Source organism: Falco peregrinus, chromosome Z (genome assembly GCF_023634155.1).
Source record: "Falco peregrinus isolate bFalPer1 chromosome Z, bFalPer1.pri, whole genome shotgun sequence".
Taxonomy (NCBI): Eukaryota; Metazoa; Chordata; class Aves; order Falconiformes; family Falconidae; genus Falco; species Falco peregrinus.
This window is the reverse complement of record NC_073739.1, coordinates 5,512,151-5,537,191: the sequence shown is the minus strand read 5'-3', so window position 1 is coordinate 5,537,191 and position 25,041 is coordinate 5,512,151. Positions and strand designations below refer to the sequence as shown.

The window sequence follows — 25,041 nt, the reverse complement described above, 5'->3', positions numbered from 1 at the left end:
CTCCATGAAAGCATTAAACCTTTCTGCATGCACAGGGGTGAGGCGGGTAAGACCATGGACACGGGCAGCATCTGTGAAACAGCTGATGTGTTTACAGTAAAACCCAAACCCACCTCCTGGCTAACTGCTTGTGGGCTCACGCCTTTGAGTCTCTACAAAAACAGTACCTAGACCAAGCCTAGGAAGACAGTAAAGTAGTGCCTCTTACTACCTTCAAGTGACAGATTTATTATTACTTGTTAACTGAAAAGCAATAGGCATCACTCATTGTATGAGACTGAAGATACGCTTACTTCCTTAAATTTATTTTATGAAACTTTCTAGTGTGAAATCAATAACAACTTTCAATATTTACACCAGTACCTCAGCTGGTAGCAACAGGACTACAAAAACTTGTAAATGCTCTAAGCATTCCATAGTACAGTGTACTTTGGGCTGATTATGTTTTGTGGCTCACTTACTAAGTGTTGTAATGTTTAGATTGGCTCTGGTGTGAGCTCTGTGCCAGGTTTGTTATCGGAGGTATTGCAAATATAGTCTTTTCTCTAACATGAGTTCTTTCACTGTGTGTGCTCTACAGGCTGGGAAATGAAGTATTGCAAACTGTCTGGGAGCTCATATTTATTAAACAAGACAACAGCAAGTCAAACATGCAGAATTTCTGACAATTCTGTGACACTGCAAACCACAGAGGAGTTTTGTAACAGCAAAAGACAGGTAAAGAACAACAGAAAATAATTAATATAATTAGGAGGTATGATGAAAACAATGACAATGGCTTTGTTAGTGAAACAAGGGCTGAGAACATTACAGTAAGATGGATGAAAACAAGCTCTCACATAGTAAAAGGGCTTTGAGGAAGCCCTGGGTCAATATTTTCGAACATACCTGATAAATAATTTATTTGTCACTTACAAATGCATTTTTGGGAGATGTGTCGGTGTAAATTAAGTTTTCTGAATGCCTTTTGTAGCCATTAAGGACCTTATTCTAACATTAAAAATAAGTCTGAAAATGTGAGAAAGAAAGGATGCCGCTGTTTGAAACTGGCTGTGTCCCCCTCCCATGACGGATGCAGGTGGTCTGTGACCCCCAAAGAACTAGTGAGATACGGGGAGTGCCACGGGCACACAACCCTGCCACAGCCCCCCCAAACCATTCCTCAGTGGGAAAAGAAAGAGGAAAAAAAGGAGAGAGCCCTGTACATTTTATTTTCCCCCTAATACACGTACCCAGGAATATCTTGAGCTGCCTCTCTACTGCAGTTTCCTGGCTGCTCTGTACGTCACTTGTTTCTCAAAATTGAGAAGTGGGTGCAGGACAAATGCACACCCACACCCCCCTACACCCCCACTCTCCCTTTTCTGTTAGCTCACTCTCAGGTTAGAGATCTTTAATGTGGCTTTGGAAGATAAAATGCTGTCATACAGAAACAGAAGCAGCAAGAAGGGGCAGGCTGCAAATACACTAGTCAGGTTTAGGAATTTGAAGATCCTCTCATTAAATCTTCCATTTTGCCAGAATTTGCAGGCAATTCTAAACGTGAATTTTCAGCACATGGTAGCTTGGGGAAGCTATTACTTTAATAACTGTGCACTGGCATGCATGGGTTTTTACCAAGTCGAACTATAATGTCTTGCAGACATGTAGGCAAAACAGCAGATTTTTTAGGATCTGAGAAAGTACAAGTTGTAAACACAGTGCAGTAAAAATGCCTTCTTCTCTGTTTCCCATTGGCTGTTTGTCAATTTGTTTCCTTCCCACAGTCTCCCAGCACTTGGTGTATGCCTCCTTAAGCCAGCAATCCTAAGATGCACGAGGTCTGGACATTTCACTCAGCTGCTCTCGTGCTGCAGCACAAATGAGGAGAAATACGGAACGCTAACTAGGAAACAGATCTGCCATACACTGTTGTACGCTACAGCATCCAAGCATTTGTTTGAGATTCATCGCTCTAGAGAAAACAATAAATCAACCTTACAACAAGTACTGGAGAGGTAACAATTACAGATGTACTTTTTTCTAAAGAGAAATGCTGGTTTGGGACACACATTTGTTTCCCTTTAAATCATAATCTTTAATCACACTAACCTTGCAGACAGCCTGGATAAGCTACACAACTCACTGCAAATATTCAATATTGACTTTCCTGTTTGTCCTTTTCCCACAGGGAAAATCTGATGTGGAGTTTGCCCTGTCTACTCCCATGTTAACTTTTTCATTATAGAAATAAGAAAGACTATCTAGAAAACACTGAATTACCAGGCTCAATATTTCTCTATAATCTTCCTGAGCTGTGGTCTTGTGTGAGCAAATACTATCCCTCACGTGGAGGTCCCTGGGAAAAGGCATAAGTGAGCATGACACAGTCTGAGTGATGGTAGAGATGTGCACGTACCCACTCTCCTTCATTCTCAGAAGTCTCATGGCTTGCTTACACAAAGGAGTTTGGACAGAAAAGTGTGAAAATCCAGCATTTCAGCTGCACCATGGACTGCTTGCCCTCCGGCTGTGGAGGTCTGGACAGATAATGAGATTATCTCCAGCTAGCTATCTAGCAGTTATTGGCCTAGCCTGGAAAGGCTCAACTCAGCTATGGCATGAGTACCACAAGGTTTCATCCTTTGATGAGGTTTTTGGTAGACAGTAAAAAAACTCCAAAGCTGTCTCCCAGATTATCCATTTGAGGTGGTTTGCTTTTCAGAACATGATACTTACCAAAGCTGGCGTGATTGGCCATGCCTGCTGGATGTGTAAGAACATTTCTGGTAGGACCCTGAAGTTTCCTAAGCTCTGCCAAGATACCAAGTCCAGCAAGGTTTACATTATGGACATCAATTATCTGAGCTGATGCCTTAATGCTTCACTGAGGCTGTCTGCACCTCTCAGGCATATTGTTTCTGGCTTTCTGCTCTTCAAGAAAGGCCCTCAAATATGGAAGTTCTAAAGAACATGATAGAACCATAATGAAGGTTACACCTTCTCCCCTGACATACTCCTGCCCACCCAGCCTCTAACGGGGACTATAAAAGATTTGTATGTGTTGGAGTATAGCAACAGTTCACAAAGGCTGTAAAAAAAAATCCTTTTTTTTCTTTCTTTCTTTTTTTTTTTTTTTCTGTCTCTTGAGTCTGGGTGGTAAAGACTGTTTTGGGCAAAAATTCTGTCACCAGCCAGCGGTTGCCCAGGCTGGGTTTCCAGGTTTATGTATGTAGCCCATGATGTAGCGTGAAGGTAATGTGACACGCCTGAAGCAGAGATGGAGACACGGCACAGACACCTTCCCCTCAGCTCTGTAAATTCATTTATCAGGTTAGACTTGCACTCAAAAGCAAGTACTGCATTTATGTCTGTGTGCACTTCTGCTTATCAGCATCGTAAAAATTCACAGTCCAGCAAGGCTGGTAATGATTAAAGCAGTCTGAAGCACCTCAGCCTGTTTAATAGGCTCTGACACCCAGGGCTAGTGCTGTACTCCTTACTCCTTACATGCAAACCTCCCATTTTAAGTCGTATTTTCTCAAAGTTAGTGGGAAACAAGCAAGGAATGCAGGTCAATGTGGAACATCAAAAGGCCACTGCTCTCCCCAGGGATGAAGAGAAAATGAAAAAAACCCAAATCACATTTTTTTTTTCCAGAAGCTTTCAAGAAAAACAAAAGCTGCAGCTCTATTTTACAAAACACACTTAAACAACCTAACACTGAATTATTCATGCCTGTTCTGAAACACAAGCTTTATAACCCTGAATTAATTGCCCTTGGTGGTGAGTATATCTAGTCTCATTGTAAATACTTTGCCGATTGAAATACAAACATGTTCTGCACAAAAGGAGATGTTAACACAAACAGTGTCATAAGCTTAATAATATCGTCACCTCCTTCCTCCTAACCACTTAGGACCAAGTTTTACTTTTGAAGTTGATAGACTGACTGGGTTTTCACTGGTGTAGCTCAGAGAAAAGTTCTTCCCACTGACCACATTTTTTGGGGGAGTTCATTGGTTCTCCCAGCTTGTAGACACAATCTAATCTTCCATTTGTCTTATCAAACTCCCTCTGCTGAGATTCTGCTGCAGGTAATAATAATTTTGTAGGATTTTAAGATGCGACATTTCCCTATTCGAGTCCTGTTGCTAGCCTGACAGCCACCTGATATCTATGACAAGGTACCTCTTCTTGGAACATGTTCCTAGCATCACCCCTGGAAATGAAGTGTCCACAGCAGCTTGCCTCTCTAGTGGTGTGATGTTAAAAACAAATGAAACAAAAAAAAAAAAAACCCAAACCAAAACGAAAAACGGATTGGGGCTTTTCTGAAACAAAAGCAAAACCCTGCCTTTTGCAGCAATGGAAAACAACTTCTTTGCAAATAAGTTTTTCTTTTGCCTGTGCTCTTGATCAGGTACAAAATGCTTTCTCCATTGATGCCTAAATCTCAAGTGCATTTGCTGTAAATAGAAGGAAACCTCTGCAATTGGTTCCAGAGATTAGGTGATTGTATTTTAAACCAAACCCTGTTGTCCAGTGTTGCCTGTTAATGAAGAAAAGTTCTTCCTCATAGGAAATACAGAATAGTTTCTTTCAAATAACATCAAAAGACCCGTGCCCTGTTTCCTTTAACTGGGCTTTTGAGAGATGCACAGAAAATAAAATTTCATCTCACCACAGAAGTCAGTATAAGTGACATTTAGCTAATGGTCTGAATCCTCAGCTGCATTGAGCTCCTGCTCAGCACTTCTGATGTGGGTGGTGGGAGGAGAAGGGCGACTCATTCATTTGCAGGCTCTTCTGATTCCATGGCTGTCATTTAAGCTTTAGGGTCTTCCTAGCATCAACAATCACATTAGGCAATCAACCATGGCACTGTACTGTTTGCTCCGGTCTTACCCTGAGTGGAGGGGAGGGAAGGAAATAATGGAGAGCCAGCGCCAGCTGAAGGCCACCAAAGGCTTTCTTTGCTGGAGAGGGACCTTCAGCTGCTCCATCAACTCTGGTCAGAACTAGAGCCCTGTACTTAAAATATTTGAACACAGGCCTGTGTTAGAGGCTCTGCTCTATTGCTTGACAGCAGGTTTTCAGCAGCAAAGGGGAAATGAGAGTCAGTGGGTGGTTGCTGTGCTCCTCCATCGGTCTGGGCCATGGTGACATGGTTTTGCTTGCTCTTGGCTCTTCCTTCCATACAATCCCCTGGAGCAGCCTTCGTGGCTGAACATTTGCCCTTCTGTGTCTAAAATAACTGTAGGTCGTCTTGACCGTTGCTCCAGATTTTTAGAGTTTCCCACGGCTGAAACCTGGAGATGGAAGGAATGGCGTGGCCCTGAGCCGATCCTGACATCTGCATGCCCTGACGCACCCTTTGCTTGCATCGCACCATGCCGCATTTGCCCTCTCCTTCTCAAACTCCTGTCTTCTGTCTGCAATAACTCAGATCCGAAGTGATGTGGAGGTTCATGTCAGGTCTGGGCAAGGTTAATGAAAGTAAATGATGTTAGTGCGTGATGAAGCTTCAGCTGATTTTACTGGGAGGCTCACACAGAGTTTTTGTGGTTTCACCCCAGATGCCTACCTGGAAAGACTTTGGAAGAGGTGGAAGCTGAGGGCAGATGAGCATCCTAATCCGTTTGTGTAATTTGGAAACGATAGCTTTAAGCCAGTTTATAGTGACTTACAGTTTTAGTTTGGTGATGTGCTGGCTGCTTTTCTTCCCTGTGTGGAGAGGGCAAACCACTTTCCACATGCAGTTAGCTCACCACGGGCAGCCCATGTCACCTGTGGAGCATTGTGATTATCCAAATACTGGGGGGCACAGAGGCATGTGCCACTCCTTGCAGGGATAGGAAAGGCATGCCATCATTTTCTTTTCTGGTCTTTTTTTTTTTTTTTTTTTTTGAGCTGTGACATACCATATCCTACGTGGCAGGTGGCGTGACACAGATGAGAAGCCAGAATGAGAAATGGCTTTCCTTTCACTCCGAGGCGTGACATATGCTGGGAGATTCTGCAAACCTTATTAAGGCTCTTATTATTGTGCTACCTAATGAGTGGTGTATATATAAAATATTGCTGTGTTTTACAGAGACACCCAAATGTTCAAGAGCAACTAATGGGTTTGGACATGCAACTGGCAGCTGATTCCCCTGTCTTCAAAAATCAGGTTCCTTCAAAATTTTTCAGAGACTGTAGCTAAATTCTAGTGACTTTGAAAATGCAAGTTATTTTTACTGGTAAGGTATTGTGGCCCCTGCAGTTTAAAACTCAGGCTTTTATTCCTCAAAAAAAGTACTAGCAATTATCTTGCAGCATATTTTTCCGGTAAAGGAAACCCACACTAGACGTGACAGCCAGGTGGACAGAAAAACACGTAAACTCAGGGCCAGGCAATGATACAGTTAGAGATCCAAGAGGAAGCAGAAATATAAGGTGGAGCTTGCAGTGTTCATTGAGGTTGGAAAGATATGGCAGTGTGTCGGAGCTGCACACACAGGGCAGAGTCGAGGCACTAAGAATAAACACCGTGGCCCTGTATTTCAGTTGTTGTACGTTATAATTGCAAGCTTGACCTAGACGTTATTGAAGAGTACTATGGCCAGGTCATTCTCCATATGAAAATGTATACCTTTCCCATCTCTGTTTTGTACAAATAAACAAAGCCACTGCTTAAGACAAGATACTCGCAATTAAGGCTTTCCATATCCTACCCGTGTAAGCTACCCTACATGTAAGGCTACGGGTGTGCACAGGCAATGACAGAGGAAACCGTCGCGCTTGCATATGATCATACTGCATTATCTTATCTCTGCTATCGCTGGCTCCCATAAACATCGCGCAACAAAACTGGTGGCTGAAGTGGCAGAGAAGACAAGCGTAACAAAGCACAAACCACGAAACAGCCGTCTTTCCCTTCCCTCTCGGTGGCAATGCAATTCACCCAGGAGGGGGAGATATCAGCCTGCGTGCTGCAGCAGCGAGCGCCCAGCCTGTGTGTCGGATCCTGCTCGAAATTTGTCTGACAGGGAGATTTCGACACAAACCATGCAATTTGGTGCTGGAGCACGCTGGACCTCATCTGCTTAAAAAGATGTACAGATATAGTCATCACACTTCATAATTTAATAAACTGCTAAAAAACTGCACACGTTTTCATTTTAGCAACTTAGGTCCCGCAACTAAACTCACGATGCTACAAAGACATTTGAATTTTTCACTAATATGTCATGAGCACTGCACCCATTGCAAATTAATGAGTCTCTGAATAGCACTGTGCATTTGTCATTTGAATTTATGCTAATGCGCTGAGGTCTCCTGATGATGTTGATAGTCCACAGCAGCTGCTCAAACTATAGAATATACACGCATGTTCCTCCACTTTTTATTCATCTTTCCTTGTATTTTTCTGGTCTATCATTTGGGATGCAGTCCTGCAGCTGGTTATTGATAGTGCTGCTAATTCTCTTTGACTTTACACTACAGGCTTGACCCCCAACCCTGAGCAGAAGTAATGGACCAGTGTTGAGAGAATTATGTACATCACACAGCAACAACCTCAGACCAGCGGGTCAAAAGGAGTTCATTGAGAACCAATGGTATTTACAAAGAGTGTTGGCATGGTAACTGATAACTCCCCCCCCCCCCCCCCCCCAATGAATTATAACAAGTATAATTTATTTCAATAAGTCAGTCTGAGGCTCTGACTGCACCCACATAAATTACATATTGTGGTAGATATTTGTTTTTTTCTGCGTGTACAAAGAAGTAAGGTCCTGCCGTTTGCTCTTCCCACCCAGAAGAGGAGAGTATGCAACAACCAGCTTATGGTAGCGACTGCAAGATGCTGGCCAAAGGCTAGATGACAACCTTTCCGTCCAGAGTTCAGGCAGTGCCGTTGGGTAATGAAGAACAGTGTCAGACCAAATCCATCTGGGGTCCTGTCAAAGAAACAAAGAAAAGAACTACTAGGGAAACTAGTAATAAAAGTTTCAAGATATTTATCTGTGAGCTGTTGTATATTGGAAGTTAGAATATTCCAGAGCAGAATACAGTCTTTACCAACTTTAGCTCTAAACATGACAATTATAGTGCTGCTAATATACCCAGGAAACAATTATTTGAGCTGCCTAATCATTTTCAAATGACTCAGAAAAATCAAGCACAGAGATGAAATAAGTAGCACAGATAGAGAAAATGCAGCTTGTTAAGAATCACTCCATTTTTTGTACTCTTCCAGGTTTCGCAAGGCCAGGGAGGCTTAGTAGTTTAATTTTGAAACATCTGGGAGCAGCGATGCTGTACAATATAATATGGCCTTTTGTTTGCAGCAGGTTCTTTTTGTGGGAACAAAGCTGTGTCGCATGAGGGAACTTGACTGAATTATCTGATATATGTCAAAATTAGACAGATGCATTCTGCCATCTCTTAAATACTATAAGGAAAGGGTTTTAAAAAATTAACCAGTTCATTTCTAATATCAGAGAGAAGCTCTGGAGCTGAATAATGGCATATGAAAAGGGAAAAGAGAGCCGGCTAGCTCTGTGGTCTTAAAGCAGCTCTGACAACCCTCAGGAGAGCTACTTTATATATAAATATATATATGTATGTACACACACACATATATATATGTGTGTCTGTCTGTCTATACATGCTACCACCCTTCCCAGGGTTAAAGGGCCCCTTCAGAGAAATGCATTTCAGTAAGAAGAAGCAAATAGCTACTTTCCTATAGACTGCCGTTTTCCCATCAAGGAGGGTAAAGACATTTTCACTGTTCTCAAAAAACTTTGAAATGTAAACTTGTTCGATTGATAGCTCCTTCTGGTCCTGGCAGCCTTTTTGATAGCTGGTGCTCTTTCTGGAATACTTGTTAAAAATGTCTCTGTAGCAAAGATGTTGTTTTCCCCCCCTCCCTGTTTTTTTTTTTTTTTTTTTACCCATGTGATTTTTTTTTTTTTAAAGTCAGTGCATGGGAGAGTGGAGATAGGCTCTTGTCTTCGACGCAGCAGACTGACAGGTGAACACCTACTCTCGCTGCCCTTGGACATTGTAATACTTTACGAGATTAGACTGCCTGAAAGCTGTTTTCCCAGTCTAAACCTTCGATCCTCTTTGAACACAACCACTCGTGGTGACTTCTAGTTTGGAAAACTGGCCACGGCATCGCAGTCTGTGCTGGAGGCTGCAAGCGTGTCAAGGTCGGAGGCAGCTACACGCACCAGCATCCTTTAATGCCAGTGCCATTTACAGCTATTAACTCTTCCCTTCACGAAGACTGACCAAAATTTGCATCTGGGAGTGACCCCAACCTAAAAGATACTGTCTCAGATTCTCACTTCTGCCAGTGCCCACAGGAGTCTAACTTCTGACCTTTACCAGCAAATACACCCCTATTCTGGTTTGGTGATTGCCTGTCTGCGTAAGGCAGCCCAGCTTTCAAAACGACTGCACTTACATACTTGCTTGTCAAGCTTGCACGCCTCTTAGTTTTGGAAACATTTTGCTTCACACATGTAAATCGTCTCCTGGAGGTTGTCACATATGCTTGTTTCTCAACTCTCATGCTACCTCCTCTGACCCTGCTAATTCCATCATTGCAGTGTAATTGTAAAAGAACTCTTCCCAGTTGAAATAACAAGCAGTATCACGGGAGTTTTCTGGAGTAATATCTTGATGCTAACCACTGTTCACAGATCTGGGGAGGATTAAACTTGCTCCATGTGAAGAATTTTATACATAGATGTAATAAAAAATAATGTAGCTTCCAGAAATAAACAATCTGAGGCAGACAGTCAGCTTTTTCCACTCGACTTTTCCTTTCACTGAGCTCAGTGTAGCTATTAACTAGCTATCATCCTTATTAAAGATTATTCTTCTGTATAATAGCCAGGATTGTTTACCACATTAAAACTCAAGAATCTGCAAGTGCCTCCCGGCGTGTTTTGTGGACCAGATCTTGTCCCGCATTCCCCCTGCACCAGCCTCACCAGCTCCCCTTTATGATTTCTTTGAAAGGACTTCTGCAAACTCTGCCACTCAGACAGCAGACAGTGAATAATTCAGCACCCTGGCACATGAACCTATGGCAGAGCAAGTCGCTGGTGTGATGCACACAGGCTACAAGGTGCTTATACAGGCAGGCAGCTAATCCTGATAATATGCTGTGCTAGCCATGGCTGCTGGTGAATTATATGGCACTCAGCAGTCCCTCAGGGCTTGGAGAAGACCGTGCTTCTTAAAAGTGACAAAAACTTTTTTAGGCTCTTGTAGCCTTTTACATTAAAAACTTGCAGTGATTTTATATCAGTGTGCTCATTGCCGTGTTTGTAAGTGAGAGAATATTTGATTTTACTTTGATTCTATTTTAACTACAACAACGAGAGCTCTCAACATCTTTCTAACATTTCAGATTTCTGTAAAGATAGCTTATTCTTTTCCAAATGATAGTCTTAAAAAAAAAATATGTGTGAGGGCTGGAGGTAGTAGTGCAGATGAGCTTCATGTCTAAAGTTAGAGAACTATGGGGGAAAGGTTAATTTGAGTCAAAACCCAAGCATCTCAGACCTCAGATTCTCAGTGTCATCGGACAACTGGGGAATTAGATAATGTGGGTCAGCGCTGCCCTGTTGATATCAAGGGGCTGATATATACGGATGGGTGATCTGGCTCTTTGTGCAATTTCCTTACAGTTCCAGATGGAGACGCTGCCTGTGGGTCATTACTGTCCCCAAATACCCAGCTTGCATTTGGTCTCACACCTCAGCATGTACTACAGAAGGCTTGAAAGTGTCCAGAAATCAAAGAATTCAAACATAATTTAACCACCCCCCCCCTCCCCATATTAATTATGTTGCTTCTCGTCCATGTAGGCAAAACCAGTATGTTCAAAGCCTTATTCAAGTGCACAGTTAAGAGATTTCAGTTGTTTCCAGCTATCTGGACAAAATAAATACCTGCAATCTGGGTAGCATGCCACAGGCACAGTGTTCAGGGCCAAGCTGGGAACCCTGTTCAGGGATGGATGTAACAGGCTGGAGGAAGCAGGTGGGAGAATTTCACTGCAGTCCTCACTCTCTGCATCTCTCACACCTGCTCACAGCTTTTAGCAAACACTGTCCACTGAAGAACAAACCGAGGAGCTATGTCAAGAACACAGAGATCTTTGAAAGTGTAAATTCATCCTTTTAGTAAAAAGTGTGTGTGCTGGGAGTGGGCAATTTGAGGTGGTTGGGGGGTGCTGCATGTGTTGTATCTTCTCCCACAGACTGGCAAACACCTCCCAAACGTGGGGTGATGAATGCCTTCTGGCCTTCTTGGTGCCATAAAGTATTTGTGCACCCATAGGAAATTAAATACATAGACAGGGAACAGCGTTTAACTACCCGTATCCTCAAAGGAAATGGATCCTGAATTTGGCCCTTAGTCCTGAACACCAGAGGAATCCTCAGATGGCAAATTCTGGAGTTGACACAATCCCGAATGAAACCTGGTGCTCTAAACACGAGACATATCTCTGCTTTAAATTAAACATTTTCTTCAAAGCTATTTATTTGATTTTCTATATGCAGCATGTCCAGATGCCGCCTGTATTTTTGAAAGCAGATTCTTGCTTTTAAATTCCATATGTGGAATGAATGTTTATTAATATATCAAATTGAATAGGATTTTAACTCAGAGGGAAAAGAATCAGGTTTTCAAGAGGCGATTGTTCAAAACACACTTTTCCCGTGCGTTCATCTTCTCGGGACTCAGTCCTGAGCAGAGCTCAATAGCTGCAGTGAAGAGTGGCACCACCAGCAGCCCTTTCCTTCTCCCGGTCCCACAGCACTGACGTTACCCTGTGAATGGTATGCTGATCAACAGCTCTAATGATTCAAGGGCTGTCCCCGGGGGTTTGTCCTTTCCCCTTCACAATCACTCCCTCGCACAGTTCCCATGTACTGTGCGGAGGCTCAGAAACCTGCCGGCTTAGTGGGCTTGAAAACGCGGCACCAAGCAGTCCACCCGCCACAGTAATCAGTCTCTGTGACTGTTTTGCTTTATAAGGCAGAGGGATCGCCGCATTTACCTTATAGATCTGTATTTACCTACAGGTAAAATGCTGTGATTCCATTATGTACTACTGTGTGGTATATATATTTTGTACGTGTGTGGGAGTGAATCAAGATTTCTTTTCAAGTGTGAGTGCAGCACATTTCATGCTCTTTTTTACCCCCATAACCAAGCTCCCAGGTTGCAAAGATTCTGCTTTGCTCAGAGGGACTCATGGTCAAACCAAAAAAAAAAATATTAAAAAAAATCACACTTCTTAGTAAGTTCTCTTGTCTCTTTCAACTAGCCAACATAAAAACCTTTTCTCCTGGCTTGTACAATCTTTTAAAGTACTAACAAGTGTTCTGTGGTTTCTAAGAGATTCTTTTTTTTTCTTTCATAGCTCCAGGGTTACCACCCTAGTAGGTGTGGAAAATCTTTGTTCACTTCATTATAAGACACTTTTGTGTACCGTCTAACTGGATTCAGCCAGCAAAGGAGAGCAGATATGTCATATGCCAAATGCTTTTTTCCTCGTCCCTAACATCCTAGGATATTGCACACTTTCATGTTCTAATGGAGGTTTCTTTTACCAATGACCAACATTTTCCTCTACTCTCTAACGCTCCTACAAGTTTCTGACCTGTTATAATTTCCCTGCCTGCAGTGCAGTTGCAGCCAGCATTCCCATTGAGTACTGAGGAAATTAATATGTTGCCTAGAAAAATCACCTTCAGATTTAGAAAATCTGTGTGCCAGAGGATGTTAGCTTGTGCACACTAACATCCCCAGTGTTCTCCGTTATATCTGTGTGAGAACTGCAGTGAAAATCAGGGGAAAAGGGCAAATCAATTCGTGTAATGGATTTCACTGCAGGCTTTCTGGCAAACCTTTGCCCACTGTCATCGAGCAGCATCTTAACCCTGCCAGTGGTAAATGGAGATAAGAAGCGCTCCAGGCCAGTGAAAATGAATTTATACATCGAAAACATTGCATATACTATTTGTGTGTGACAATGAAAAAATGCCCAAGCACGTTTCAAACATGCATTTACTCAGTAACGTATTCTTATTACCCAGTTCTGTATCTGGGCTATTTTCAGAAATTGAAAGTGCTGCTTCTCTTTTAAAGCTGGCCACTTCCTTTTTGACCGTCTTCCCACTCTGAACATAAAACAGGTGCATCAGCAATATTTGGCATGTTCATAGCAAAAGTTCTGTCTTTAATACCCGGGATTTCATGTAGTTTGCCTTATCTCAGTCATCAGCACTGATCCAAAGCTATTGAGTATCACAGCACTGACTACCAGCCAAGCTCGACATGAGTCGGCTGGGGTTACAGCTGTGGGAGGACCTGCAGGAGGAGGAGGAGGAGGAGGAGGAGGAGGAGGTAATAGCTGCCTCTGGGAGACAAGAGATGCCAGTTATAATACTTACTTCGTATTTCTCATTTGCTAAAACTCAGGGTTTTTCTTGCTGTTCTATCAAAGGTGACTGGACTGACTAAGATTTCCAGGTGCAAACAGACATCTCATCTGACGTCACTGGCAAGGAACATAAAACAGAATGTATTTCATAGTGAAAAGATTAATACAAATGTATCTGGCAGAGTTATAAACAGTTGAATAAAGGTCTTGCACTGCAGAGGCTCGGGGAACCTTAGCTGTCAGCTCTGCTGCCCACACTATTTGCAGCAAATGGGGCATCCGACACAGGCAGCAGATGCTGCCTGTTAAATGAAGGTAGCATCAGATGACAGAGTCCCCTGCAAATTATGTTTTAAAATGCCAAGGTACTCATGGTTTACACTGTATTAGAGAACAAAGGCAAGGAAGAGGTGATGGCAGAAAACATAAACTTTCAAATGTTATTGTAAAAGAAAACTCCAGCCCAGTCTCAGATCAGAGCAAGCTGAAGGAGGAACTGTCATGAGCTGAACTTTTGAAAAAGATACTAGCCCCCAGGCTCCTGGGGGTCTAGGGTAAAGGATCACGGGTTGACGACTTGCAGTGTCATGGGCATGTCTGCAAGCAAAGCAGAATAATTTATGATGAAGTATAAAAAGTCCAGAACTGGTGCCTCCTTCCCTTACCCTGTCATAGGCTGGATGTTTACCCCAGAAACAGCCATTCTGTTTTTCTCTGTTTTTCCTCTCTTTCAGTTCCTTTCCTTCCCTGTTTGCCATCAGGAAAGTAAATCATAACTGATGGGGTGGGCAGTAGATACACTGCCCTGTTACCTGTATAATTAAAGCAAATATTTTTCTGAGATGAATGAAGACTTCAAAGTTATTTTTTTCTTTAAAAAAACACAAATCAAACCAATAATGTAAGGGTTATAGACAGTCTGTGTTTCCTGTGCAGAAAGCCTCGGAGTAATTCCACACTCATCTTCTTCCTCCAGAGCTGGAGGTCCTGAATGCAGGAGATGAAGGAGACATAGCACAAAGTTCCTACATTAGGAGGCACGTTTGAGGTTTAGGATATGAAACTGCTAATTGTAATTTTGCTTAAGTCTGTCATCATCATCTGGTGCCTATCTTGCAGGGACAGATGCAAAAGGGAGATTCCCATAGACTTACTGGTCACCTTCAGCTTCCCAGTCCTACATTAGTGGCATCTCTGTGGAGATGTCTACACTGTTCCACACTTCATTGGTGTGCCTCTGATGACTCTCCTCATTCATAGATGCCTGCTTATAACACAAGCGACCGTGCTTCAAAATGGTCGTTGCATTGCCAAAGGAAGGCTATGTCTTGAGAGGCTTTTTCAGATGCACGTTGGCTTGCACAGTGTGCATCCAGACCATCTCATTCACTGAGTTTTCAATGGAGTTGTTGACCATTGCCTTGGTTCTTCCACACCATCTGTGGAAGAACAGTTTATGTTTTGGTTGGGATACTGCACCTCCAAATCATGTATCAATAAATAATGATCCTTGAGCTAAGCCTTTGCCAGCGTCTCCCACAGCATCTCCTGGGGAACGCGGCTGCCCCGGGCCGGGCCGGGGGTGCCCTGCGCTGGGTGAGGGGCTGGGGGCGGCCGGGCGCAGGGGGCGGCGGTGGCTGGAGCCCCCTCCCGCTGGCGCCGGGCACAGGGGGTGTCCCCAGGGCTCCGTGCTGGGGCCGGCCCTGGGTAATGTCTGTGCCGACGGGCTGGGCGAGGGGACCGAGCGCCCCCCGGTCCGTGTGCGGGTGGCACCGGGCTGGGGGCAGTGCTGCCCTGCGGGGGGCAGGGGGCTCTGCAGGGGGGGCTGGGCAGGCCGGGCCCAGGGGCCGAGGCCCCCGGTAGGAGGCCCGAGGAGGCCGAGCGCCGGGCCCTGCCCCTGGGTCACAGCAGCCCCAGGCAGCGCTGCAGGCCTGGGCCAGGGGGCTGGGAAGGGCCGGGGGAAAAGGGCCTGGGGGGGCTGGGCAGCAGCCGGCTGGGCGTGAGCCCCCGGCGTGCCCAGGTGGCCAAGGCGGCCAGCAGCGCCCTGGCCGGTGTCAGCAGCAGCGTGGCCAGCAGGGCCAGGCAGTGCCCGTCCCCCTGCGCGGGGCACTGGTGCGGCCGCCCCTCGGGCCCTGGGCTCAGGGCTGGGCCCCTCGCTGCAGGAGGGACGCAGAGGGGCTGGAGCGTGTCCAGGGACGGGCAGGGGGCTGGGGCAGGGGCTGGGGCAGGGGCTGGGGGGGCGGCTGGGGGGCTGGGGGGGGCAGCCTGGGCAGGAGGGGGCTCAGGGGGGACCTGGTCGCTCCCTACAGCTGCCTGGCAGGGGCTGCGGGCAGCGGGGGTCGGGCGCTGCTCCCGGAGAACAAGCGACAGGGCGAGAGGAAACGGCCCCAAGCTGCACGGGGGGGTTAGCTCGGGTAGCGGGGAAACGGCTTCCCTGCAGGGGTGGTCAGGCCCTGAACAGGCTGCCCGGGGAGGAGCTGGGGTCACCGTCCCTGGGGGTGTTTAAAAGATGTGTAGGTGCGGTGCTGAGGGACATGGTTCAGAGATGGGCTTGGCAGTCCTGAGTTAATGGTTGAACTTGATGATCTTAAAGCTCTTTTCCAACCCAAACGATGCTATGGTTCTGTGATTCTGTGATTCATATTTTTCCAGCTAGGTAATGCCTATCACATTTAAAACCATGGATGAGTTCGGTGTGGTGGCTGATCTAAGATGTTGGTCTTCCCAACATATTTGCTTCAGTTGTCTCAATAACATTTCTGCCCCTCTACCTAAGTGCATCAAGAGATTAATAATTATTACTCTTTTAAAGCATAAAGGAAAATTATTTTGTACAAATGAAAGACATAGGATTAAATAAGAATTACTAAGGGTTAATTTCAGCTCCCACATTTATCGATTTTCCCTCTTCATCCTCCCAGCAAGGGATTTTTTTTTTAATTTACTTTTTTTTTTTACTTTGAAACATCTCCTGGAAGATTGCTTTGGCAAGTGAAATGTGGGAACTATCTTGGTGTTGCCAACACTAATGCTGTTTTGTATTTTGAATAGAAACTTTTACAAATTTTAGTTCTTTAAAGGCCTTGAACTCAGAAGTCATGTGATAATAGCAATTACTTTTTATTATAAATTTACTAGCAATTTTTGTTTGCTAATTTTTCAGGACCAAATAGTTGCATGTAAAACCTTAAAAATTTAAAGCTCAAAAGAGTATGCAACAAAAAGGCCATCAAATATCTGCATACCTTGTGGGAATAGATAATAAACCACCTAAATATCATGCCAGGGGGGACACATATTAGCATAATCTGACATCCTTTGGACCCCCAAAATACAGGTGGGAGAGCGCTCCTATATGTATGTGTCCCCCAGGAAAATCATGAGGTATTAACACCTTAGGCATGAAAAAAGTTAAAGATGATATGCAAAAGTTCTTCAGATTCAGTACTGTTTGAATTTATTTATTGGTCAGAGACACAAATAACTTACAAATAAGAACTGAACCAATCTCCAGGACAGTTGTCTTGGAGAGGAAAGTGTCGGTAACTGGGCAACTTTTTCATGGAAATTTTATCAGTACATAGCAAAGACTCCCTGTCTCTTGCATTGATTTACTGCATCATCCAGGGGATGAGAAATAGGCAGACACAGATTTTACTCAATATTGGTCCGCAGTAAGTTAGGATGGTGCAGGTATTATGCATTAGCGTACCGCAGGGCTCTTTCTTTTCATAATGTTAATATTATTTCCTTTTGTAATATTAATTGTAATATTAATTGAATCCAATTACTGCCTGCCTGGCTTTTTGGGTTTAACTGTCTCTTTTTTGTCCACACATGCCTTCACATATGCCCTGCAGAGAGGTTAGTGTCCACATCATGCTGGAAAACAGAATCATTATGTATCTTTATCCAATTCAGAGACCCATTTGTGAGAACATGAACCCTGAGGAGGGATTCACTTAGCTCTTATTTTGCCTTTTTTAAAGCCTAACTGTTTAAATAGGAGACCCTTTCCTAATGTGGCTGCTTTCTCAGCTATCTCATCTTTATATGGCTTTTTCCCCCCTAGCTTTGATTTGTACATGTGGAATGTTTTTGATCAGATAACACCCACTGGATATGTTGCTGTCTTTGTTCAGGACACTGGTTTTGTAAGCTGCAAAGCTGATAAACACTTATATGTGCCTTGTTTCCTTTTCTGCATAAAGATTCTATTGAGACATCAGCACATCTGGGGAAAACATGTTTTTTAATACTATATTTGTTATTCATTTTAAATTCAACACTATCATATTTGATGTCTGCATCTTTAAAAAATGCAAAATGATGCCTTGTTGGCAATAATGAATACAAGTCTAACAGAGAAGAAGAAAGGGAACCTGCCTTAAGATTCCTTTGTTATAAAATTCTTCTCTGAAAAAAAGGACCTTTGAGGATATTAAAACTTGACTCTTTCTGTTAGCCTTGTGAAAGATAGAGCTCTTGTTAAACTTGAGTTGCTTTGTTGTCTCCACAGTTCTGATGCCTTACACAGCAGTTTTTCCTTTAAAATAAATCCTTGGGACAGAAGATAAAACAAATGCCATGCTTTAGTGACTGGCATATACCAACTAGAGGCATATTCACATGAGAAAACTGCTTGACAAATATTTCATCTATCTGAGATATTTTCCAGCTGAGTTGCCTTGCTATTCTGTTCCCACCACATTCTCTGCGTTGCACAGTGGAAAAGCAAAGATATTTAACTTCTGCACTGGGCTGGGAACTTCAGATGTTAAAAAACAGGTCAATATTTTTTCTTTTTCGAGGTCCTCTTTTTTTTTTTTTTTTTAGTTGGCACTGAATAATGGAAACAAACTTAATATCAGCTCTTTTCTTTGGATACATCTGTATAAAAGGAGCAAATCTGGGAGGGGTTAGCTATATGACTCAAAAGCCCCTGCATACAATAGCTAAAAATAATCATGAACTAAGACTATTAATAAATTTATTATAAAATTATGAAAAGCTCACAATACTAACTTTCTTGTCATTAATACAGGAATCTAACTTGTCTAACTGTACAAAAATACAACTGACAGGAAATAAAGAAACCAACCACTTAGAAAAATCTTGGGTTCCAAATCAAGAGGAAATTGAAATATTTTTATGAAGATCAATTTATTGGAAATCATTGTTGCGATTAGTTGAGCAGGTAATTTTTGAACATAAATTTATAGTGAAAGTTCTTGTCTAGTGTCAGCCGTGAGAGCTGTACGTCAGTGTGGTGTGTGCCATGTGTTCCCTTATCCTTATGGAAAACAAAAAAATAACGATATTAGCTGTGTAGGAACACTAAAAAAAATATAATTACTTATTTCAATAATAATAATAATAAGAAAAATTCTAGAACACATCGAGTGGTTCACTCTTCAGAGCAAAACCTAAAATAAATCCTAGGAAAATTAATTTCCTTGTACCTCATGGAGTTAGAAAAATTAGTAATGCACCAGTCTCAGAAAAAAGGAGGAAAATGGTGCAAAGTTGTACAGCTTGTTCCTGATCCTTTACCTAGAAAATCACACAGAAAATAAGGCTAAAACTACTAGTAAATCAGATACAATTAAACAGCATAGGTCACCTTTCAGAAGTCGATCACCTAATACGCCTGTAGAGCTATTTGTGTTCAACTACGACGTAACCAAACAACTGCGCAGCATGCATTCAATAAATTTGAATAGAAGTTCACTTGAAAAATCACTATTCGCTTGCAGAGTAGGAAAAAAGGCTAAATTTGTTGTGTTAATTATTTACTGCGAATTTTTCACTTGGCTCTGGCGATGAGTGAGACGGGAACCGAGTCGAAAAGCACCATATAAGGGAAAAGCTTCAGTAGTTGGATGCTGGCTTTCTACCTTTAACAGACTGCCTGCATCTACTTGGAAATACCAGGTAAAAGTCAGGCTTTCGCTAGGCACGTATTACAAAGTAGTTTTGGCATGGTCTAAAGATCAGACCCCGGATCCGTGGCATGCACCGTCTCAGCATCCTTTGGAACACGATCGTGTTGTAAATTGTCATCAATTCCCTGCCACAATAAATGCTGGACTTCAGTTCACTGTGCTGCCAGCTCCTGAATCTTCCTAAGGACAAAAAGTTCATTCAAGACAGATTGAGCTGATGGGTACTCAGAGTACTCAAACTGGATTAGGCTTGGATATTTTCTATTCTAGGCAGCCAAGGCAAATCGAGTATAAAGTTGTACACTACCACGCATAACACCAGTATTTCTGGGCAGGCAGCAGCAGTTATATCTCAGTTTTAGAGGGCTGCTTTTGTCTGGACTACAGTATTCCTACTTATCTGGGAATTTATGAAAGTAAATTAATTACGGGAGATCTGTGAATGCTGTAATTTTATATTTTCTTACACCACTATTTCATGAAAAACAAAAATCAGCAGAAAAATTTACATTTTTACATGTAGTATCTCTGTGAACATCTAATGCAAGATTTTTCTCAAGAACAGGAGTCTTAACTTTTTGCCTCTAAATCAGTGTTAGATTCTTAAGTAAATGCCTGATTTTTAACAGTGCTGATCACCCAGTGCGCCAGTCAGGGTCCCATGAGAAAACAGCTTTATAAACTGAATCTATCGGAAACATTTTCTAGCTGACTTCCTTCGCTTGACCTCAGTCAAAGCTTTACACGAGCTTTCATTTTGAAAAACAAACTATGTATTTTGGTGCCAAAATTAGGATCAGTCACCCCACAAGTTATCTTGGTACCTGTGCAGGTCCATTTATACCCTTTGGAAAGAAAAAAAAGACAGAAGGGTGAAAAACCCCAAAACATACTCTTCATTCACCACCCTCTTCATTAAAGCAGCCAGAAAATTTCAAGATAAAAAAACATATTGAAGTAAGGATCATGGTATTTCACTGGACCTCAGTCTAGGCAAAATCCTGAACTTCTGATTGTTAATGTTTTGCTAAAACCTGTCAGAATTTCCTTAATTAAACAAAGGTTTTCTTTGGTAAAACTTTTTGTGTCAGAATTATACAGACTTCCAATTCTGACATGCAAACTACTTCTTGGCGGGTGTTAATGAGGTACCTTAGTTTGTTTTAATGAGGTACGATGCACAGCTTCATTTATACATGAGAAGAGAAACAGGAAGATTTTTGAAGAGGTTTTGCTCTGTAATCCAAGCAAAACGTGCAGACTCTGCTACTCACCATTAATAGGATGACATAAAGAGTTGGCAGCATTTTTCTGCCGAATACCCTAATCTCATGTGGCTACATTTGAAAAGTGGAAAATCATTGTTATCTCATATAGATCTTTACAATGCACCGTATGTATCTAGTGAATGAGCATCAAACTGACCCTGTGGGTGTATGCTGCACATCCTGCCAGTCCATTGATTTTGGGACTATACTGAAAACAAAAGGCTGGCTTTGAGAAAGGGCCATGAACTCACATTTAGGGGTATAATTTTGCAAAAGTCAGAACAGAGGAGAGACAAAACTGTCCTCCAGACAATAGGCTTCAGTATAGGGAATGCTAATTATAATGTTGGAGAGCTATGGGGTCATGCTCTTTCCACTATTCCATAATTATGCTCCAGGAAGCACGGCACACAAGAGGTTAACTTCTTTGGTTGGCTTTTTATTATTCTTGGGAATTTCATGCAGATGCAAGGCATAATTCCATAAGAATTATATTGTTGGTTATCATTAATGGCTGCTTGTTATGAAGTGCAATATTCCTACCTTTTAAAATTCAGCAGGATTCTAGACAGGCCTTTCCTCTGTTAGGATCTTGGCCAATAAATTACTCAATAGGGTGCATACAGTGGCTGGAGCAATATAATAGCATCACCCTTGGAAACTGTGTGGAACAGTATTGGTAACCACAGGAGCAAAGGGGCACTTCTTCACAAGGATGTCTTTCACTGGCGCAGACGGTCAACCAGAGGGCAAAACACAATGTTTCAGGCTAGATATAGATTTCAAATGGGGCAGATATTTGGCAGGCGGGAATCATATACATAAAGCTGACTTTGAAAAAATGTCATGCAAAAAAGAAAGATCCACTGTTACCACAGGAATCTGAATATATTATGTAGAGCTTTATTAGCTGGGTCTCCTTCGAGGAGGAACAACATGCTGGATAGACCCAAACTACAGCCTTCTGGAGCAGAAGGATGTCACTTCTGTGCTGGCTTCTTCTCATTTACCATTTAATTTCTGCAGACTGCATTTCTGGCAGCACGTCCTAGATGGAGAGGACCTTCTTCCTCAATAGCTGCTTAGTATCAGATCTCATCCCAGTTCAACCTACTTGAGATGTTTTAGGTGACTCCATGTATTGGACACCACTGGAATTCACCACACTGTTTTTATGGCTAATTCTATATGTTCCATCTACCTACCAGGTCATGGGAGAAAAATGTTTATTTCTTATTGTTGGGGCCAGTCCTATGAGGGAAGTGAAGGCAGGGGGAGTTTGCCTGGGGAACGCTGTTTCTGGGTAAACCCCGATGTGGACCGTGAGTTTGCTATGAAAGCAAACCAAGCCTTTGGCAGGTAGGAAAACATTTCCCCCAGCACAGACCTATTCTGGAATAGATTTTCCCACGAGATGTTCTCATGTTGTAAATATCCCTCCTGTAACATGTAAGAACATGTTCATCATTATCATATTAAAACAAAGTCTCACCTGAGGTTAGTGCCTTAGGACAGTTTCTGAAGTCTTCCTGAGTAGGTGCATAAGGAAGGGGCATGCAAAGGCTCACAGCTGGGTGCTTTTTGCTTTCAAGCCCAAATGACCTCTAACTCGTTGCAGCTGGGGTGATAAGACATGAGGGCTGGCTGCAAAGTGAGTCTGGGGCATGGCTTGAATTAGTGTTTCTGGATCTGCAGCAAGATGCCTTAAAGGCTGTCTGCACCAGCTTTGCTATACGGTGCACCGCCTGTGTATTACCACTTATGTACATTTCCAAAGATGTCTGACAGTGTCTCAGCTACCAATTCAATATATAGCTGAATAAAAGCAGAAGCAGTCCTGAATATCAGTGGATAACCTGTGCATACCCTTCATGTGACCCATAGACTCGCTTACAAATGTGTGCCTATGGAATATTTACACCCTTAATACACCCAATGATAGTCAAGGGCAACTTATATGCAGTTAAAAGTAAAATTGCTGCTATCAAATGAGAAGTGCAGTCAGAGAAGATTATCTCTGAAAAGCCTTCTCGGAAAATCTCTACCCTGTTATTAACACCCTAAGAAAAGATCTCAAGAAAAATGGGATAATGTTCCCAATATAAAGGACAATATAAAAAGATGTTGTTTATTAAAGTTTTAGACTAAACCAGGTCCTCTATTATTAAGCAACAGCTCATGTTGCATGCTAGACACTCTTCACACTTTCACGGCACTTCTACGTATTAATTGTCCAATTTTATCAAAGTTGGTAATAATTTACTTATTACCAGCATTGGGGTCTGAATAATATTTTCTTTTCCATTAAGTTTCTTTCCCAGGATTTTTTGACAGTTATATCCTCTCATCGCTAATGTTACTTCTCATCACAGACTGAACTGAATATTCACATGAAAGATCAAATCACTGTTATTTTGACTTGTTACTATTTTTTCATCTAGATTGTTAACCCATCATTTTAATGGCATTTTACAGTAGTTGCTACATTTATAGCATACCTGCTCGTCCAATTCATTATACAGACTAACATTTTTGGGGAGAATTTTAAAAGAAAACCTCTTTAGGAACTCACACATATTAATGTGAATCTGTCTCCCGTTTCTTTTCCTTTAGTGCCTCCTGATATCCTAAGAATATTTCCTTACTTTCTGATTTAAACTTTTCTGATTTTTTTTTCCGGTTGCAAAAGTATTTTGAGAAGTCTCACCGTAGCTAGTACAAATTTAAGTATCACAGAGGAAGGCACTGTAATCTTACAGCTGAAGTCTGAAATACACAAGATGGAAAAATTAGGATCTGTTCTTGATGGGCTTTTTCTGTGGAGTTCATTCCCATTAACAGAGCACCTCATAAGGACGAGGGGGATGAGTACTGATAGTCCTTCTAGAAGGCAAAGATTTTTCTTTCTCTCTTTTTTTCCCCTGTATAGACAGAGAAATTAAGGTATACAGCGTTTATGGGCTTTGGCTGAAGACTTGACAAATGTTTCTAAAGCAATACTATTTCTTTTTTTTTTTTTTTTTTTCTCCTAAAGCATCTCATTCCTAAAGAGCCCTATGTGACCTTGGGACAAACCCATCAGACCTAGTCTGTCTCACACTGCCCCAGCGGGAATCGTATGAAACCTGTGGTTATTACTTGTATCATGTTGGCATCTGGAAGTATTAAGATCATTAGAAACAGCAAGAGGCCAAGGAAGTGTTAGGGATCTAAACAGATCGGAGAGAAAAAGGAAGACATTTTTATGCCACTTTTAAAGATGGGAAGCAGAGTCAGTGAGAAATGAAATTAATTCCCAAGAGTACACAGGGAATTTCTGACAAAGTTGAGAATTTAACTTAGATGCCCTCTTTTTAAGTTCAGTCTGTTGCTCTTTTAAAAGAAAGAAAGAAACCTAAACCTCTTGATTTTTCATACCTGGCTATCTTATATGTAAAGTCAGTCTAGGATATTTTTCAGGTAAGGTTGTAACATTAAATTAACTGATATAATAAAGTGAGCTACGCTCATCTGTAGGCTGAACATGAAGACTTAAACTCTTCTATAAATAAGATGGGATGGGGTTGGGGTGAGAAAATAAAACCCCCAATAATATAAATTTATATAGATTATAATTTTTTTTTTGTGTTGTGACAGACTTTTGCAGATGTTGTTCCCAGCACAACAGGACTCTAGCATTTTGCAAGTAGTACTAAAGATATTTGTGATGATGGTATAGGTTTACAAAAATAAAAGGAAGCCCTGGATACTCATAATTTGCATGCATGTCAGTAAGTTCAGATCAGATAACTGACGTCCCACTTTCAAAGATCAAGTTTTATCCAGTTACTAGAGTTGAGTGGCTACATACTCTTAGCTCCTGCCATAGAAACCGTAGACATCAGCCTGTGACGCTGAATGGAGCTGAACTGAACCCCAAGTCTTCATATTGATATATTGCCATTACTTGTGCAGACTGGGTTATTGTGCTCACGACTGGCCAGATGCTTAATTTTGAAGTTTCAAAAATGCTGAAAAACCCACATGCCAAATTATCATGTGCAGCTGATTGCAACCACAAAATTGTAGATGCAGGTACAAGAGGCTGTGTGTATGACTCTTAATCTATAAATGTTTGATTTGGAACAAAATTTTTATTTAGCTTTAAAAAACCCAACCTTCCAAGTAATTAAACAGACCAGTGAAGATTCTAAAAATATAGCAAATGTTGTAAAAATGCCATAAAAATGATGGGTTAACAGTCCATCAGAAAAAAAATAGCAACAAGCCAAATTAACAGCGATTTGATCTACATGTGAATATTCAGTCCTGCCTCTGAGGAAAAGTAAGAAAAAAACTTGATGGAAAGAAAAAATGTTTTCCAGCAACCTGCTGCTGATAATTA

General features: G+C 42.1%; 1 long non-coding RNA gene across 1 annotated transcript; it reads left to right on the top strand.

The window, feature by feature from the left end:
* The first annotated feature begins 567 nt into the window (after positions 1-567).
* Positions 568-1,994, top strand: LOC114012030 (uncharacterized). The gene is made up of 2 exons (XR_003554225.2): positions 568-717; positions 1,767-1,994. It is a non-coding gene; the product is annotated as an uncharacterized LOC114012030 (long non-coding RNA).
* Positions 1,995-25,041: the final 23,047 nt, after the last annotated feature.